The sequence below is a fragment of the Lissotriton vulgaris genome, chromosome 7, assembly GCF_964263255.1.
Source record: "Lissotriton vulgaris chromosome 7, aLisVul1.2, whole genome shotgun sequence".
NCBI lineage: Eukaryota > Metazoa > Chordata > Amphibia > Caudata > Salamandridae > Lissotriton > Lissotriton vulgaris.
The window spans coordinates 237,986,828-238,007,839 of record NC_141695.1 but is presented as its reverse complement, the minus strand read 5'-3'; positions in this window follow the sequence as shown (position 1 = coordinate 238,007,839).

The following is a 21,012-nucleotide window of genomic DNA, read 5'->3' as shown; positions in this document are numbered from 1 at the left end:
GGATTGGTGGAGCAAGCTTGCGCACGTAAAGCGCCTTGCCTTTATTCAGCCCTCTCAAAATAATATTACTGCGCTAACCAATATGTTTTGTTTACTAATAACTGAACAACACAACATTTCTAGTATCTAGGGGAAGCTCGCCTATGTGATTTTACTAACCGTAACCCAAATGCATCAAAATGGCCGCCGCAACGCGGGAACTTTACTGCGCATGCGTCTGTCATACTCATGTGAGATGACGTATTATCTCTGCTTGGTGGGAAATTCTTGCCTCTGCGCACTAAAACTAAGATGGCTTCTCTATGTTTTAACGTGCTAAAGCTTGCCTCGCTGCTTTTGCTAAATTGTTTGTCCTGCTTGACTCTTAACGCTGTAGTTAAAATAAAACAATGGGAATAGAGTAGAGATAAGTGGTATGCAGTGCATTTATTTATTCTTTGTTCTAAAACTATTCTTCTTTCACTTTGCTATTAACTTGTGTCTGGACCAATCAAATACAAGGTTGCTCAATCTTGGTTTCTGAACTGAACATGCGCTGACTTCACCCGAGTCCACAAGCCATGGCATTGAATTGATGCCAAATCTTAACTTGCTAGAAGATGCGCCTGAGAAGCTGACCTCTCAACCTCACAAGAGGAAGCTGAACTGTACAATTATTATACAATGTTATTGATATTGATACATTCACTGCCGGGTGGAATAAAAGTGCATGGGAAAATAAAGTTATGGGAGGGAACGTTAATTTGAATACAGAATGCAAGTTACCTCATAATAATATGGTGTGATGACCTCTCCTCGTCTTTTTTGCCCAATCAAATTGCGGGATTCCCACATTTGCAACATGGGGGGGTGGTACACCGCCCTGGAAAATGGTATATCTAAGGCAGGCTTATCTAGTTAGATTGTCCGAATTGTCCAAATAGCTGACCTGTCACTGACCCAACGCACTCAATAGGCGATCGAGAGCAGAGGTGCTGGCGGAGCACTCTGTCAGAAGATTCGATAACCCAATCGGGGTTCTGGGAAGGAGTTTGATAACCCAATCGGGGTCCGATTGTTAGCTGCAGAGAGGGGTTTGATGCTGGTGTTACCCTTTAGCTGTGGGTGGCGGTCTTGACCTACGGTGGTCCTGTCCTGATTTAAATTTGGTCTGTACCTATCCTGATTCTGGTCTGCACCTGCTCTATCCTGCTGGCACCTGCACTATCAGGGTTTCTGTCCTTTATTCCAGCCAGTGCCCAGGGTTGGTCTTCACACCATTCTAGGTAAATAAGTGTGGGTTCGTCATTGTTTTGTTTCCTTTTCTACCCACCCTATGTTCAAATGCTTAATGACATTTCTTTCTAAAATAGCTGCATAATTTGCTTAAATCATTGTCTTTCTTACTAAACGAGAATTTTAATTGAAATTTATAATGGACCCTGACTTTTAAGAAATTTTACATAGATAAAGAATTTAAACCTTTCCCGAGTCTGTGGTTATTTTATACAAGGAATGTTATTTACTACCTATTTTCTTGCTAACTCCCTTGATCCCTTAGGATTCTAGGTTCTGGTGACCAGGGTTGGTAAGTCGAATGGTATAGGTCCTAGAAGGTTAAAATCTAGTTAAAGCTTGAGTTTACCTGTTCAAAATGTATATATATATATATAGGCGAGTATGGTAAAATCCCGAGCATGTAAACCCGCGCTCTATCATCACCCTTCATCAGCCAGGCTAGCTTGAATCCAGTCTCATAGTGAGCAAGGGACCCATGTCTGGGCACACCCATCCCACTTAGGGAGAAAAGTGTAACTGCACCAATTGATGGACAGAATTCTGAATGATTCAACATTCTCCCCCAGTCAAGAGATCTGAGGTAAATCAATCGTTCTTTTGCCCACTACGCTGCCCCAGTTTGGGCCCAGCCATATGCAAATCAGTCTTGACCCTGTGCCTCATGGGAACAGTCCAGACCGAACTGCCAAACCAGGTTCTCCCTGGACCAGAAACAAGCATCCTGGGACCGGTTTCAGGGTATGTCACCCTTCATCATCCAGGCTAGCTTGAATCCAGTGGCACAGTGAGCAAGGGACCCACGTCTGGGCACACCCATCCTTCTTAGGGGGAACAGTGTAACTGCAACAAATGATGGATGGAATGCTGAATGATTTAAACATTCTACCCCGGTCAAGACATCTGGGTTAAATGCATTGTTCTATTGCCCACTACACCACCCCAGTTTGTACCCAGCCATATGCAAATCAATCTTGACCCTGTGCCTCATGGGAACATTCTAAACCAAGCCAGGTCCTCCCTGCCCCTGAAACAAGCATCCTGGAACCGGTTTCAGGGTATTTCACCCTTCATCATCCAGGCGAGCTTGAATCTAGTGGCACAGTGAGCAAGGGACCCACGTCTGGTCATACCCAGCCCACCTAGGACGAAAAGTGTAACTGCAACACATGATGGACGGAATGCTGAATGATTCAAACATTCTCCCGGAGTCAAGAGATCTGGGTTAAATCCATTGTTCTTTTGCCCACTACGCCACCCCAGTTTGGACCCAGCCATATTCAAATCAGTCTTGACCCTGTGCCTCATGAAAAAGTCTGGACCGAACTGCCTAGCCGGGTCCTCCCTGGACTGGAAACAAGTATCCTGGGACCCGTTTCAGGGTATGTCACCCTTCATCAGCCAGGCTGGCTTGAATCCAGTGGCACAGTGAGCAAGAGACATATGTCTGGGCATACCCATCCCACTTAGGGCGAAAAGTGTAACTGCAACAAATGATGGACAGCATGCTGAATGATTCAAACATTCTCCCCTAGTCAAGAGATCTGGGTTAAATTTGTCATTCTTTTGCCCACTACACCACCCCAATATGGACCCAGCCATATGCAAATCAGTCTTGACTCTGAGCCTCATGGGAACAGTCCAGACCAAACTGCCAAGCCACGTCCTCTCTGGACCGGAAACAAGCATCCTGGGACCGGTTTCCGGGTATGTCACCCTTTATCATCCAGGCTAGCTTGAATCCAGTTGCACAGTGAGCAAGGGGCCCACGTCTGGGCATACCCATCCCACTTAGAGCAAAAAGTGTAATTGCAACAAATGATGGGCGGAATGCGGAATGATTCAAACATTCTTCCCCAGTCAAGAGATCTGGGTTAAATCCATTGTTCTTTTGCCCACTACGCCACCCCAGTTTGGACCCAGCCATATTCAAATCAGTCTTGACCCTGTGCCTCATGGGAACAGTCTAGACCGAACTGACAAGCCAGGTCCTCCCTGGACCGCACACAAGCATCCTGGCACCGGTTTCTGTGTTTGTCACCCTTCATCAGCCAGGCTAGCTTGAATCCATTGGCACAGTGAGCAAGGAATCCACGTCTGGGCATGCCCATACCACTTAGGGCGAAAAGTGTAACTGCGTAGCACTTATTGCGGATGCCGGCATCATGGAGTCTCATGATTAGGGTGCAGTGGGAGACGGTGTTGAAAGCGCCCAAGAGGTTCAGTAGGATAAGTGCTGCGGTCTTGCCTTGGTTGAGGAGGGAGTGGGTGTCGTCGGTGGCAGCGAGGAGTGCAGTCTCCGTGCTGTGATTGCTTCAGAAGCCAGGTTGGGAGGAGTCCAGGATGTGGTTTGCTTCAATGAACTCAGAGAGTTGGGAGTTGATGGCCTTGTCAATCACTTTGGCTGGGAAGGGGAGGAGGGAGATGGGTCTGCAGTTCTTGAGGTCTGTCGCATCTGAGAATGGCTTCTTTAGCAGGGGATTGATCTCAGAGTGTTTGCAGTCATCAAGGAAGGTGGCGGTCTCAATGGAGCAGTTGATGGGTTGGCGAATCTGGGGGGCAGTGGCGGCGGATGCTCTGTGGAAGATGTGGTATGGGCAAGAATCCAATGGGGCTCCTGATTGGATGCTCTTCAAGATCCTGAGCTTATCCTCTGTTGTGAGCGAGGTTCAGTTGAGCATGGTCTGTCTGTTGGGGTGCGGCATCGTTGTGTGCGGTGGTGGCGGGCATAGTGGCATGGTCGAGGGTGTTGAAGCTGTCATAGATCTGCCTGATCTTGTGGTGAAAGAAGATGCTGAGTTTGTTGCAGAAGTCTTCGGAGGTGGGACATCTGTGGTCTCACTGTTGGGCCTGGCGATCTCCTTGACGATAGTGAAGAGTTGCTATTGTGTGCGTTGGTATTGATACTGTCTTGGAAGGCTGTTTTCTTTGTGGTTTTGAGGAGATGGTGGTGGGGTTTGATGGCGGATTTGAAGGTTTTTCTCGAGTTGTCGGCTGGTATGTCTGGACTTGTGGAGGGCAGGAGTTAATCAGCCGGCTTTCTTGGTGTATTACTTTTCGGGTCTCTTCTTGAGGGGTGCCAGAGTGTCGGCACCGTCGGAGATTCATCGGTGGAGGTTGTATGCTGCGGTGAGGGAATCAGTTGGCATTGGCAGATTGGTTGTGCTGAGGGAGTCAATTAGAAGTTTTTTGGTGTCAGTGTTGATGGTGGGCATGGCGAATGCTAGTTGCATGCAATGGTGTTCGGTCCAGGAGAGTTCAGTGGTGTGGCTGTAGCTGATGTTCCCACTGGCGGAAGACACGGGGTTGAGCGTATCTTCAGCTGTGTGGGTCGGTGTGGTGACCAGCTGCTTGAGACCAATGTTGGTGAGGTTCTCCAGTAGGGCGCAGGTGTTCTGGTCACTGGGGTTGTCTATGTGGAAGTTGAGGTTCTGAGTGGGATGTAGCCAGTGGATGCCGGAGCTTGGGGTGCGATAATGTCTATGATTAAGTTGCTGATGGGCGGTTGTGGTAGAGGGGGCCTGTAGATGAGGGTCTTGTGGAGGGTGGTTTTGGGTTGGTCTAGATCTGGAAGTGGAGGTGTTCCATGGTCATCGTCGGGTCGTTAGAGTGTGTGGTTAGTTGGAGGTTGTTCTTGTGGGTAATAGCGATGCCTCCTCCTGGGCGATCTTTGCGGGTGATTTTGCAGCTGTCGGGGATGGCGATGGCTATGTCCAGTCCAGAGCATGGGTTGATCCGGGTTTCTGTGAAGGAAGCGATGTCGGGAGAGGTGGTGTCGAGGAGGTCCCTGATTTCCATGGCATGTTTGTGGAGGGATCGTACATTGAGGAGTTTTCTGTTGATTCGGTTGGGTGCACTATTGGTCGGCTGGGCGGCAAAAGGAGCTGGCGTGTTGGTCTCGGTGAAGGCATGGTTGCAGTTCCGGCAGGCGAAGGGTCCATGGGTCTTCATCTGTGACACAAGGTGGTAGGTGGCGTGGTATCCAGGGTTGAAGGCGGGGAGGGTGCTGGCGTCGTAGCAGTGAAAGGTCAGAGAATCAGGGTCCCTGGAACTGGGTGCGTTCCAGTGACATATGTTGATGGAAGTATTAGACATAACACGCTTGTACACCTGCATAGATCATGAGAAAGTCATTGAAGCCATACAATATTTTCTGAAGGGCAGGTCATTAAATCTTTCTGAACATAATGAGATGCTATTCGAGTTTCTCACATTTTGTCTCACCAATAACATTTTTCTTAACCATAAACAACTATACCCACAACAAAAAAGGCACAGCCATGGGCACCGGCTTCGCCCCCAGTTATGTGAATTTATTCGCAGGCTGGTGGGAAAAGCGGGTGGCATGGCTGACACTAACAGCAGATGGATATCATGTATTGTTGGTTCATTTCTTTACATAGACGATTTATATATTCTATGGAAGGGACCACGAGAAGAGGTAGAGCATTATATCACAGCTCTGAATGATAACACAGTTAATTTGCATTTTAGTAGAGATATCAGTGCATCTGAAGTTATTTATTTAGATCTAAAAGTATTCATTGCAGGTGGTCAGAGATGCACAACTCTATTTTGTAAACCAACTGCAGGGAATGCCCTTTGAGAAGAACACAGTAGTCACCCGAATACACAAAAATAAGGTATCCCCTACGGTGAACTTTTACGCATCCAAAGGAACTGCACAAAAGAACAGGATTTTGAACCGGCAGCGAGTGAAGCATTAGAAAGATTCATAGTATGAGGATACTCTAAGAATTTACTGCAATAAACATTAGAAAGAATAGACAAAATCTCTAAGGAACAGCCTTCTCAGTGACAAAAAAAATACCATTAAGCCAAATGTATAGACAAATCCTGAATTCAGACTAATTACTACCTTTTCTAACGAGGCACAAAGTTTAAGACATATCATCAAACGTAATTGGCACATTCTGAAAACAAATCCCATTATTGGCAATAGTCTACCAGACTATCCCAAATTACATAAATAAGGAGTCACTCATTGAATGACAGTCTAGTGCAAAGTCACCTTGAAACCAATCCCAGCAATCCCTGAATCGTAGATTTGACTGGATTTTATCCTTGCACTAAATGCAAGGTGTTGGACCCGGCCCTTTAGGCAGGTTCACCCCTAGACTTTTTGCTTTTTCCTAGCCTGTTTATGGAACCTGGTGTTGGTGATTTTAGGACTCTGCGCACTTTTTCACTGTGGTACAGTGTAAAGTGCTTGAGCTCTCTGTGTCTGTGTGGTGAGTGGCCTGCCCTCCCATAGGAATGAATGGGGAATATGTATGCCCATGGTAGTTCCTGATGTGTGGGGAGTGCAGGGTCGAGTTTGATATGTACGAACTCGTGAGATTGAATGCTGCAAAATTATATATGCGGCATGATTGTGTCTAGTCTAGAAGCACCACTTTTAGAAGTTGGCATATTTGTGTAATTTGTGCCTAGTGTGTGATTGGCTGGTGAGCCTGGGTCTGTGTGCCTGGGCCTGCTTGTAGATTGACTGTCTGGGTTGAGGGTGACAGGGGCTGCAGGGCCCCCAGGGGGTTATCTGGGCCAGGCCATGGATGAAAGGCTGCATCTGCTGCCAAGGAAGTGGGAGGAGATATCCCCTGGGAATGACCAGGGCTGTGCCTGCCAGACCACCATGCTGGCTCCACCTCCCGCTGGGCGGCTGTCACCCCTGTCCCTGATACTACAAGCAGAAGGAAGCCAGGACCTTTGCACAAAGACTTCGAAAGACTTCAAAGGACTTCAAAGCCTTTTTTCTGTATAAGAAGGGGCTGTGTTCCCTTCCAAAATGTTCTTGTTTTTGGACTTGAAACACACCAGGGACGTGATGCTGCTTGGGTCCAGGGGAATCCCTGGGCCCTGTCCAGCCCCTGGACCTCTAATGGACTGCTGGGGGACTCTTCCTGGCTGTCCCCCTGCCTGCTGGACTCCTGAAGGACTTGGGGGCTGACTCATTTACTGGAAACGCCTGGAAGCACTGTTTTTGCTCATAGCGCTGAGAGCGCTTTATTTCCTGCCCATGGCGCTTTGGTTACACTTCTAGTGCTGGAGCGCTTTATGTGCCTCTATAGCGCTTGGGACGCGTTGCTGCTGAAGGCCGGCGGCGGATCGGCGCGGGAGCCCACTCCGCTTATTTTGCCGACCTGGATTTGCCCCGTTATTTATTTAATTAGCGAGTGCCCACCTCGCGATTTCTGCCCGCCTGCCTGCCTAGCGAGGGCCACCGCGCTGCCCGCGGCGACCCGGAAGTACCTGGCCGGCCGGCCAATCCCTTCGCGGCCGGCCGGAAGTCCCGCCCCCGCAGCCCGGGGGAGGGAAAGGGAAGCCAGGTTGTGCCCGTCCGGTCTCCCGTGAGGAGAGGGAGACCGGAGCTGCTGCGCCGAGGAAGGCGTGTCGAAGAATGGCTGTTGGGGCTCCCATGTGCGGAGGGAGCCCCGAGCGAAAAGAGCGGAGGGGGCACGAGGCACATGGTCGGTGCCTGCCCCTACTGCAGCCGGCGAGAATGAGCTGCCGCCCGGAGGAGCCCCGTACCCGAGTCCGGTGAGTGGGGCAGAAGAGAGGGAGGGGCGCCGGGACACATTGTCGGTGTCCGCGCCCCCCCCAAATAGCGCGAGCTCGCGCTTCTTGTTTGTATGAAGCCATGAGGGCTTCAAGGGTGGCCCCAGTTGGCAGTGGGTCGCCCCAACGTGTGTGAGCCCAGAGAGGCTCTGGGGGGCCATTTGCGATTTACGAGCCCAGCGAGGCTCGAGGGCCATTTTTTGTTGAACGGCGCAGAGTCAGGGCGGCCCGATTGGCAGGGGGTCGCCCCAACGTTGCAGAGCCTTGAGAAGGCTCTGAGGGGGCATTTCTTTGTGTAGAGCCCCGAGGCTAAAGGGGCACAGTTGTTTTTAGAGCCTGTGTGGCTCCAACGTTTGACCAGTGTTTTTAGAGCCTCTGTGGCTCCAACGATGGGCATGTCTTGTCCCAGAGCCTGTGTGGCTCCAACAGCGTGGCGCAGTTTGCGCCTAAGGGCCAGTGAGGGCCCTGGCGCAGTGTTTGAAGTTCCACAGCTGTCCAGCAATTAGTGGGCAGCTGCACCGTTTAGGTCTTGGGATATTCACAGGTGCCCAGCAAGTAGTGGCCAGGCTTTTTGTACTTTGAGACTGGCGCTGCATGGCAGCGCACCCTGACTTTGGACTCAGGGCATCTTTGCCCCACAAGGCCAGTTGGCCTAGGAACTGCCACAGGTAGTGGCTTATGTGAGTCTTTGCGCAATTATATGGTTATTGCACCTCTGAATGTGTTCTCTTGCATCATGTGTTATTCCTGCACCTCTGAATGTTTTTAGACATCATGTGATTCTTGCGCTATTGTATTGCTCTGGCACCTCTGAATGTTTTATGCATCATGTGTCTTCCTTTTCCCTGCGCTGCACCTCTGAATGTTTTAGGCATCATGTGTCTTCTTGCGCTGCACCCCTGAATGTATTTTATTGCATCATGTGCTTTATTCTTAACACCTCTGAATGTTTTAGGCATCATGTGTTTCTCTTTATTACTCCTCTGAATGTGTTTTATGCATCATGGGTAATGTGTTCTGGTATACCCCTAAATGTATTTTATTCTTAGGTGGTTGTTCCTTTTAGTACAGGTGGTCCTAGTGAGGTCCTAGTCCCCTGCGTGACATGCTCCTAAGGTGTTTAGGGTTGCGTAGGTGGTACTTACCTGTTACCAGTAGGCACTGGTTGTGACTTATAACTGTTACTTTGTGCTACAGTGATTTTATATTCTTCTATTCTAATTTCTGACAGTATTTCATTTCTACTAAGTGCTGATTATGACAGTGGCCCATGTGGCCCTGTCTTATGAATAATCCCATGTGAATATTGCCCGTGCCAGTTGGCACAATGTATATGTGTGATTTTATCTGATGTGTTTTTACAATACAAAAGTTATTTTTATAATACCCTTGTGTGAAGTCTCTTTTGTGGTGTGCCTAGAATGTTGTTGCTGTTGTGCGCTGGCGCAAATGCTTTACACATTGCCTCCGAGTTTAGCCTTACTGCTTGTGCCAAGCTACCAAGGGTGTGAGCAGGGGTTATCTTGGCGTGTGACTTCCTTGCCCTGACTAGAATGGTGGTTTCTGCCTGGCTTTGGCGTCAGCCTTAGCCTACCAGAAATAGCCAGTTCTAACACAAGGCTTGTAAAAAATAACCCGAAAACTGCAACATAGGCAGTACCAGCATATGACAAACCAAGATCGATTACAAAATTTCTAACTTGCAATACCCCCTACTGTGTATACTGTCTGATATGCCCATGTACATTGATGTACATCGGCAGCACCATTCACCGCACCAAACTGAGAATTTTGGAACATGCCAGGGCAATTGAGAAGAATTATTTAACATACCCAGAGGCATGACACTTCACAAAATTTCATCAGACCAATAGAAACTTATTACGCTTTTATTGCCTTGATCATGTTCAGCTACGTGAAATAGGGGGCAATAGAGAGCTAAAGTTACGTAGACTTGAATCTAGATTCATTATAGACCTCCAGACACGGGTATCCGCATGCCTCAACACAGAAGAGGAGCTAACAATTCATTTAGGTTAATAAATTAATAGAGATATTTTTTTGAATATATTTGGCCACTCTGATTACCAATCCGCCTGAAATTCAGATTTTACATCTGATTTAATTTGGGAACATTCAATTGCATCGCACTGACATTAAAAACAATTTCACACAGATACATTGCTCATAGAGAGCGTGATGGTTATCTAAGTGTAACTTTGTATATGTTTTTGCTTATTGTTTAGAAAGAATTAGGCAACTTGCTCTGACAAGGTGCTTCTGAAGTCCAACAGAGATTGATTTATAAATTAAGTCATATAGAGTTACATAATAAAATAATGTTGTAAAACAAAGAAAATGAATTATGATTTGTTTTGGTAAATCTTTTTTAATTTTACCACATAGTAATCGACGTAGGCGATACTGTTTGCTTTGCTATTTAGGAGGCACAAAATCACTTTAAGATGGCAGCGATCGCTGGACTTCATGATGGTCTGTTTTCTATGTCAATGAATGTAATTGAACATGAGCATTTGTGAATATAAACATGGCGTAGCTGCTGTATAATTTGTAGTCGAAAAAGGCGTGAGCTAAAATACGTCCTGTTTAATTGACCTGGCAAATAAAATAAAGAGTTGTTTCATCTCTCGAGAGTGCGGTCTCTTTATTGTTTGAAGTCTGAGCTGGATATATATATATAACCTACTCGCAGTCGACATTACGTAGCTATAGTTAAAACCTAGTTTCCGTAGGAAAAGCATTCTTTGATTAGCCTATATCTTTGGCGCCGTGTGTCGAATCTTCACAAAATTTTCCAACAAAAGTATCAAGTTGGGTCTTGTTGTGCGTGGAAAGTTAAGGGACAATCCGTCACCGTGGGCCAAGAAAAGGGAGGGGTCAAAAAAAGTGTGTTTCCCATGTTAATTCCTATGGAGATTTTAGACATGACTACAGCCCGAACCGCTGTACCGAATTACACCAAATTTGTCAGGAGTTGATCCGATGCACCTACTATGCTGACTTCCTTCGGACTACATCTCCCAGCATGCTCTTGGAAAGGGGGAGGAGCATAATCAATAAAGGTCAGCAAGAGGGCACAGGAAGTGCGCGTAATTCTGTCTTTGCCTTTGAGTCAAGCAGGCTTGTTTGGCTCCCGGTGGTTCTTCTGGAGAAATATTCATGATCCTTGGGCGCCCTTCTGTGTTGTTGTCTCATCGTTCCAGCTGGAGGTGGTTTTGTCTGCCGAGGGTCGCGCTGATGTAGCACTGCCTTTGGATTGCCCCTCTGTGTTCGCGCTGAAGCAAGTGCTGGAATCTTCAGGAGCCGCGCAGTAGTAGCTTCGTCACCCGGATTACTCTTCAATTCCTCCCGCACTGACGTAAGTGTCGGGGAGTATTCAGGCCGTTGAAGAGTAGGCGCTTTGGGAAGCACTAGGTCATTTTGTTGCACGCGCTGAAGTAAGCGCTGGAGAATTAACTTTGTACTGTGCCGAGTTCGCGCTGAGGTAAGCGCCTTGGACATTGCTATACACGCGCTGATGTAAGCGCTGGGGAGTGTATGAACTCTGTGTCAGGTTCGCACTGAGGCAATCGCTAAGGATTCTTTTCTACGCGCTGAGGTAAGCGCTGACCCTCTTAGAGTCTGTTGACCTTCGTGATTACTGCTAAGGATATTCTTGTGCTAAAGACTTTGGGTTTATTATTTTTGGTTTCAGTTGGTAACTACCATGAACTATTACAGTCTAGTCAAGTATGCGCTGAGTTCCCTACCGGATACCATTTCGTTGCTGTCCCCAACCTGCTGTGGGGATATTTCCTGAATTGGTGTGGCCATTCCTTGTTGCTATTGTTAAAACCTATTGGGTATGTATGAGTGCAACACCGAGAGTTTTGGCTGACAGTTGTTGCGGAAGGGAGAATAATATCTTGTGCCTTTCTGTTGTAGTTACGTCAGTTCTTTGGAGAGAAGTATCTCTGTTGATGAGCAAACGTTGGTATCCTGGGGAGCAAGGTCTTCTGCAGCTAGATCACAGGTATTAGTTCAGCTCTAGTGAGACCTTACGAGAGTAGATGAATTAGTGCTTTGTATTTACACTGTGTTCTTTTGTTACAGGTATCCCTCTCTCCGCTGTTCCTTACCTACACCCTTTTTTCCCTCACCTGATTGCCTCATTACTCTGTGTCAAGTTCAGAGTTGGGGACGTCGGGAGGTGGACCCCTTTGTGCATCATACCGAATCCAGGAAGCGGACATGGATCTGACAAAAGTTGGCAGAAAGCTAGCTCTTGGTCCAGAAAGAGTACTTCTTGGTATTTGGTGTAAATCTATCCAGTACTTTTAGAACTATTTAAAGGAATCCAAAATTGTATTTCTAGGGGTGCAAAGGCTCCGCAAAACCCTCCCGATCTTGTGCTGATATCTGATTGAATGCCAACACTTCAACTGGCAAAACAAAGGAGGGGGGATTAAAGTACTACAATTGGGTAGACTTTTCCAGCAAAACTGAGGACTCTTCTGGGGAAAAGGGAGGTTCCATTCTGGCCCTGCTGCATATTTTACAAAAATTAAACCTCAAAATGAAATACTTACAATTATAAACATAGCAGGTGCCCCAGCTGAAACTCCACCTCAGTAAAGCACAAGCATTCCTATCTTCTTGGGCTTTGGCAAAGGCAATTCAAATATGTTTCCCCTTGTATTCCATGTTGAAAAACAATTGGAATTATTTAATGGAGGTGAATGCACCTTTGATTTCATGGAGCACAATCAGATCTGTAGTGACTGTGACAAGTGGTTTCTTTGTTGTCATCTCCTGGTGAGAGCAGAGTCTATGCTTCTACATTTAAATACCTTAAGTATGCAAATGCCCAGAATCCATAGCACCACTCACACACCCACTCACAGGCACACACAGGCACTCACACACCCACTCTCAGACCCACACAGCCACTCACACACCTACTCACAAACCAATAGTGTCACTCACAAACCTACTCACAGATCTACACAGGCACTCACACATCCACTCACAGACCTATACACTCACTCAGACACCCACTAACAGACCCACAGCCCACTCACACACTCATTCACAGACACACAGGCACTCACAGATTCACACAGCCACTCAAACACCCACTCACAGACCCTTAGCGCCACTCACAGACCCAGTCACAGGCACTCACACACCCACTCACAGACCCACACACACACTCATACACCTACTCACAGACCAACACAGGCACTCACACCCACTCACAAAACCATAGTGTCCCTCACAAACCCAGTCATGGACCCTCACAGGTACTCACACACACACAAACAGACCCATAGATCACCACTCACCCACTCACAGCCACACACAGGCACTCACACACTCACTCACACACCCACTCACAAACCCATAATGCCACTCACATGCCCACACACAGACCCACACAGGCACTCAAACACCCACACAGACACTCACACACCCACAAATAGACCCATAGTGTATAACTCACCCACTCACAGGCACTCGCACACTCACTCAGACACCCACTCACAAACGCTAGGGCTCCTCACATGCCCACACACACACCCACACAGGCACTTGTACACCCACTAACAGACCCACATGGGTACTCATAAACCCACTCACAGACCCATAGCACCACTCACACACCCACTCACAGGCACACACACAGGAACTCACCCAGCCCAGGAGTGGCTCTGCAGGTAAGAGTGGTGTGGCGGGTGGGGGATCTAAATAAATATTTAATTTTCCCTCCTCATCGTAAATCCCCCAACCAGCAACACCACTGCTCTTACCTGCACAGGCCTCAGCTGACACAGTCACTCACACATTCACTCACACGCCCACTCACACACCCACTCGCAGACCAATGGTGCTACTCACAGACCCAGTCTCAGACCTACAAAGGCACTCACATACCCACTCACAAACCCACACAGACACTCACACACCCACTCACAGACCCATACAGCCACTCACAGAACCAATCACAGACCCATACAGTCAATCATAGATCCACTGACTGACCAATACAGTCCCTCACACACCCACTCTCAAAGTTTACAGGTGACAGTTAGGAAATAAATACTAAAAATCCGTTGAAATTCCCTGAAAAAAAGCAAAGGTTACAGGGATTTTATAGTTAGGAAATGGAATTTTAAAAACATAGAAATTCATTGAAAAAACAAAGTTTACAGGGGCTATATGGATAGCAGATGGGATTAAAAAAACCTTAGAAATTCAATGAAAAAACAAAGATTACGGGGAAGTTATAGTTAGGCTCAGATTTCACTCATCCAAAACCAGTGAAATTCATCCGTGAACGTTACTTGAGCTAACTATAACTTATGCCCCCACAATGTACTGCTTATGACCTCATATATTACATCAATCATAACATGGCAAGTGACATCACTGATGACATCTCAAATAGCATCACTAATGACATCATTTAGTGATTGTGAGTGTTTTCTGTTTCTCAGTGTTAAAGACATTTAGTAAAAGACACTACAAATATTAAATTAGTACGGGTGTATGACAAAGCATCATCGGCTGTTGTGGCCTGGAGTAGCCGCCACAAGTGCATGTACATGTGCAGAAGGGGGCCTGCATGTACAGCCGTACTAACAATTTGTAGAAATACCAAATGAGTTATAATTCACATGAGTTTTTGCTGTCCCAACCCTTCCCAGGGTAAGTGACATTTTGTAGCTTCTGGCATGAAGGAAGAAGTCCCAGATTGTGTGTGCACTCTAGAAGTCTCTGCTGGTCTCAAACTTGATGGACATTTTAGCCGGATCTAGAGTTTGATAGATAATACTCTGTCAGGATGGTGGAGGACACTATGTCAATCACTGTGATAGACTATAGTCTGCCATCTTTAGAGATCCCCAATGGCCCAGTGATGAACTCTATGCCTTGACAGGAACTTCCACCATGGCGGTTCCTGTCAAAGTACAAGACATTTGCTGGGCGGCCACCATCAGTTTGAACAGCCCTCCAGCAACCTTTAACAGGTTTTTGTTTTAAAACAAACTTCCAAAGTCCGGGTTTGCTATTGAAAACAAAAATGAATGGCTCTCACACCCTGGAAGATTTTTCCCCTGGGTGTTGGGTCATTAATTGTTTTTTTCTGTCCCCTACTACCAGATTTTCCCTGGCAATGAGACACAGAAAAAAAGACATCACACCATCCACCCAAGTTAGGGTGGGTGATGTAATGCCCTTGCTCTGATCGCCTCTAATCCATTGGGCAGTCACAGGTAGCTTTATGTCAATGGAGCTGTTAACAAAAAGCGGGCTGTCCTCCTGAACCTAAATAGGGTGGGTGGACCGTTATTTTGGTAGGCAGGGTACTCTGTCGCATTTCCAATGGAGTACCCTTTTCGCCAATCTAGCAATCACCCCTGATGTCTAGTAACAGATGCTTTTAGGTTCCTTAAGCTCTCCTGCTATCACGGGGACTTGCCGATGCTACACCTACTGACCAATGCACCATCTTGGGAGTAAAATGCTAGCAGTTTATGCACTCACTCGTCATTCTTGCACTGAGTCACTCATTCATGCTTTCAACGCTGCCATATCCACTTTTATCAGCAATGTGCTCGTGTAAGTCAAAATATAACAACAAAATAAATAGCGAAACTATCACTAACTACTTACCGCTGTTGACTGCTAAAGTTAAAATGCCATTGAGGCTCACGTACTAGAAATAAACAGTACAAATAGTACTGGCAATGGATACTAGAGTGAAAAGAAACAATTGCTTCACTTGAGCGTAATAAGAACTTTGCAGCGCAGAGCCAAGTAAACAAACAAAACAAGAGCCACAGGAGACCAACAGGGAAGCTGCTGAGAAACAGAAAGTGAAGAGAAAAAATGCAGCCACTGAGAGGACTTCCAACAATTCTAAGCTAGGGCACCGGGTCACAAGAAGTGAGCTTTGGAAGTGCAATTTTAAAGTGCAGTCTCTAACATGGCTTTAGTGTAATTACTGTTATGTAAAGATAAATCTGCAGTAGAGTAATTTACCTTCGTTTGCACTTGCGTTTGTTTCATAGCAGAAAAGGGATGATTTGCTTTGCACAGGAGAATTAGAAGCATTAGTTGACGTCCATAAAGAAATCTACATAACACAAGAGTTAAAAAATAGCAGACCACAACAAAAGAAAGATGTAGGACAGAAAACCGACAGTAACACAACAATAAATAAAAATAAATAAATATAATCAATTATAGCATTATCATTTTGATTCAGTTCAGTTCAGTTCATTATGTCTTTATTTCAAAATAAAATTCATAAAAGACAGCATACAATACATACAATTTGTTAAAAAACTGCAGACATGTCCCATAGTATTGAAAAAGTTGTAAGCATACGGCATGTACTTCATATTATGACAATTCATTTAAACAAGTGTTCAATTTCTTAATACGGATCAGCCACGCCCAACCCAGGAATTTAGCCACACAAATCACAAAAAGCTCAGATCTGATATTACGAAACTTCTGCAGGGCTTCAAGGTGTCCCCTACAGTCAAAACTTCTGCATAGAGGTTTCAGCCATTTGTGTCGTGGGGCTCGATAAGCTGGGCAGGCAAAAAACAAATGGCCAATACTTTCTACGTGATCCGGACACCAGGGTTTTACATCCGGGGTTTTACATATCAGATCCCAATAGGGCTCAAGGAAAGGTGTCAATTTGTGTCTTAAAAAAAGGCCCGTTAGGTTTGTGTCCGAGGAATGGGTAACCACAGTAGTTTTTATGGAGGCCCAGAATAGATCTTTGAATTCTTGTTTTGGGGGGAAGCTGGAACACCCGGGATTTATCCACAGCTCAGGAAAGCCCATTGCATACAAAACATGTTTGACTTCCCTGAGCCAGGGGATTCTTTGGGCACCCCACAATGATTTAACCTCATCCAACTCACGAGCAAAGAGGCTAAGCTCTGGAGTCGTCCAAAGCCGTCTCCAAAGTCCCACTAATCGAAACTGTGCCATTTCATCTAGGGGTCTGCAACCTAGATCCAATAACAATGGTTTAATCGGTGTGGATTGGGGTAGCCCTATCAAGTTCCGCAGGAACCTATTCAGGGCTGTGGTCAAAACTGACAGATCTTTGTAGCCCCATATATCTGCTCCGTAAAGGGTAGCTGCATTGACCTTGGCTTCATATATTTTTAATGCAGGAGTAATACGTTTAGTCAAGGATTTCTTCTGTTCATGCAATAAGCAACCCGTGAGGCGGACAAATTGAAGATTTAGTGCCTCCAGCTGGGGTTTCCAGCTGAGTTGGTAATCAAGGGTCACACCCAGGTACTTCATAACCATGACCTGTTCGATTAAAACACCGTTCAGACTAACGGAGCTTTTGATTGGGGTTTTATTACTAAAGACCATAAATTTGGTTTTATCTACGTTGATCTGTAAGTCATTTATCTTACAGAACTCTGCAAACCTGTTCAGGGCTAACTGCAACCCGCTCCGAGTTTTAGAAAGGAGCAGGGTGTCGTCGGCAAAGATTAGCATCGGATATTTTGACCCGCCCAGGGATGGTGCATCTGTCTGTGTGTTGATAAAATATTCAACAACCTAGTTTATGAAGAGGAGAAACAGGGTAGGAGCCAACACGCAGCCCTGGCGCACACCACGTTGGACTGGGAAGCTGTTAGTCACCTGACCCTGCTTGCCCCACCTCACTCGGGCGAAATTATCCTCATGCAATCTCATGACTAATTCCAAGAGTTCGACAGGAAGGCCCATGCGTCTTAATGCTTCCCATAGTTTCACCCTTGGAACTAAGTCGAAAGCCGACTTAAGGTCTTCGAATGCGGCATAGATAACCCCTCCACCCAAGAAGACCACCTTCCAGTAGAGCATGGTGAGTCTAAACACCTGGTCTATGGTGCTGGTGCCCAATCTAAACCCGGCCTGCATGGGGAAAGTATATTATTCTCTTCTATCCATCCCTGGATTCTTGCAAGAACCATTCTTGACACTATTTTTTGGAGTGAATCGATCAAGCTTATGGGGGGATAGTTATTTGGCAATGATCGATCCCCTTTTTTATATATTGGCAGGATCTCTGCCCCTTTCCAGGATTGTGGAATCCTTGCCCCTGCAGCAATGGCATTTGCCAGTAGGGTGATGTATGGGACCCATAGATCAAAATTCGATTTAAAAAGGTCTGCAGGTATAGCATCTAGACCTGGGGCTTTTCCAGTCTGGACGGAGCCGAGGGCAAGCACCGTGTCTGAGGCGGAAAAAATAAGTTGTGCTCCGGGGTTAGTGGACTTTACCCCCAGTACAGGCTTGATTACCAGTCCGGGATTGGCGCTCATATCTTTAAATTGGGCTGTAAAGAAATCCACCCAGTCCAGAGCAGAGACGGGGTTAACCGGTATTTGAGAGTCGGGATCCCTGCCCTACCTAATAGTGTCCCAAAATGTCACTTGGTTAGATGACTTGCACGCCATAAGTAGATCTGACCAATAAGAATCATCCCAGTCCCTCTTGGCTGTCCAAAGGACCTGCTTATAGAACTGCCTAGCATTCTTGATGTCGTGGGAAATCCTGGATTTAACAGTAGCTATTAGTTTGCTGTGGGCTTCCCTACAGCTCCTATTTTACCATCTTTTGTGGGCTTTAACTACCTTATTTTTTGATGGCTTAGTGAACAGGTTTTTAAGTTCCGTGAAACACTTTTCATGGAGGTTGGTAATTAAGGAATCGGCCCCACTATGGGGGGATAAGTCTATCATCTTACCCCTTGTTTCTAAGACCAGCTCCTCTATTTCATGAATAAGCTCTGGGTCAGCTAAAACCCTGGGCCATTTAACCTGTCTTCTATTGTTACACAATATTATGTCGGACGTTAGGCAAGTTGTTCCCATAGGACCGGCACCCAGTCCGGGAACCCTAAGACCCAAAGAAAGGGGGTTGTGGTCGCTCTCTGGCCTAGGCTCTACCTCCATGTCTATTATGAGTGACCAAAATTCTACTTTGACCAGTATGTAATCTATACGACTCACGCTGGTCCCATTGTCAAAAGTTGGTTTCCCGGATTTATCAGACGGAGTGCGACCGTTCACTGCCCGAAGCCCCCACTCCAGGCAAAATCCCAACCAGTGAAGGGCCGCCTCAGTACCCCTGACACCCTTGCTTATAGTTAGCGGGAGGATATTCCAAGCAGTATCCTCATCAATTCCTACATCTTCAGCCAGACTAAGGATGGGTTCATAAGAGCAGTTCAGGTCGCCTGCAACTAGGATAAAACGGTCACTACTGAACTTCTTCAGAAGTCTATCTAAATCGTTCAGGACCGGTTGCTTACGACCACCTTGGCAGCCTCGGGCGTAGATGTTAATTAAGAGGATGTCCTTATTATTATCCTTTCTAAGGCTGATACATAGAAGGTCAGGATTTTCTGCCAAGATTTCCTTAGCTTGGGATCCCAGGGTGTTTCTAATCCACACCACAAGTCCTCCAGAGGCCCTACCCTTGGGGCCCTGTATGGCGGGCTTGTAATAATTCAGGTAGCCTGTTCTAAATAGAGGACCAATTGCCCAGGTTTCCTGGAAAACGACGATATCATACGTGTCGATGAAATCGACCCAATCATCGTTATCCAAGCGACCCCTTAGCCCTGCTACATTCCAGGAAGCCACCCTTATTGTTCCTACTAAACTGCTAGATGGAATAGTCTCCGATAAGCCCAATTCGTCCGCCCTGATCTCGGTGGATCTGGTAATATGACCAGGGACTGGACTGGGGCCTTCGAAGAGAGCAGGACTGTCTACGCATACTACTATGGGGGTAGGGGGGGGGAATCACCTGAGGGGGATTAGGTTTGATAGTGTGCACTGATGCGTCAATCCCCCCAAGTCAATCGACCTCATCCAAACAACCGAACATGTTAGAAGTAGGAGCCCCTTCCCACCAGATGTTTTGACCTTGCCGACCATCCCTTCGTCCTTTCCGTCTGAAATTTTGGACAATTGACCACCCCCTCTATATCAACATTCTGCCGTGGAGGGTAGAAAAAAGTGAGGGGTCTGACAACAATGGTGGAATTTTAGCCTCGTGTGTCCCACGAACAAAGGTGCAGGGCTGTATGGGGATCCGCAAAGGAGACTACTATGCAGTCGCCCGCAATAGTCTTACGTGTGGGACCTACCCAGGGTACTCTACGTACCATTAGTATCTTGCTTCTTAGATGGGGAGGAAGCGGTCTATTTACATTAAGCCAGTGAATTACCTTGTTTTTTAGCGACCAATGGTTCTCTTGGGTTTGTAAATCCAGAGCAGGCACGCCAGCTAACACAATGACATATGGCCTGGCTTCTGGTGGTAGGTCAATAAATCCCCCACGAAAGTTCGGGCGGCTAGGTTGCTGGGGAAGTGTGCACGTGGTCACTGGCTGCTTAGGCTGGTGAGATACAGCTTGGGACCTCTGATTAGATGGTACTATACCTAGTGGGGGGCGGGGGGTAGGGGCTGTAGTTCGCGGGATATTAACTGTGGGGTTACAAACTTTTGTACGGGGTTTGGGTATGGGTTTGGATTTTGGGGGGGGGGCAAGGCCAGGGGTTCTAGCACAGGGGCCTGTGTGATATGGACATCGCCCTTGGTAATCTTATCTTCCATTTGTTTAAGACTAAGACTAGCTAGAGTAACTATAGTCTTGTCCATTTCTAGTAAGCTGTTTTCGATGCGAGAAAGTCTAAGTTCCAAGGGGGTTAAGAGCTGTTTTAAAGTATCCCACACGATTTTAAGAACTTCTTCGTCACCCCCCTGATCCTACCCTGGCTCACTCAGCCTACCCTCAGTGGACCTCTCAGCGCTGTTAGCAAGAGATTCCCCCGTTGTTAAGTCTAACACAGCGCTGGGTAAACCAGAGCCGATTTCCTCTCCCAGTGTACAAGTATTCACTTCAGGGACCTCTTTACCTGCCCCGTTTGGGACCAGAGGTCGTCGATTATTGAAAATTGAAAATAAATATAATCAATTATAGCATTATCATTTTGATTCATAGATATACTACTGCCTTGATGGTATTACGAAGATTAATCAAAGTCAAGAGTAGGAAACACTGTCCTGAAACGTTGTGCTGAAGATATGTTTGAGGTTGTTTCCAAACAGTAGTAG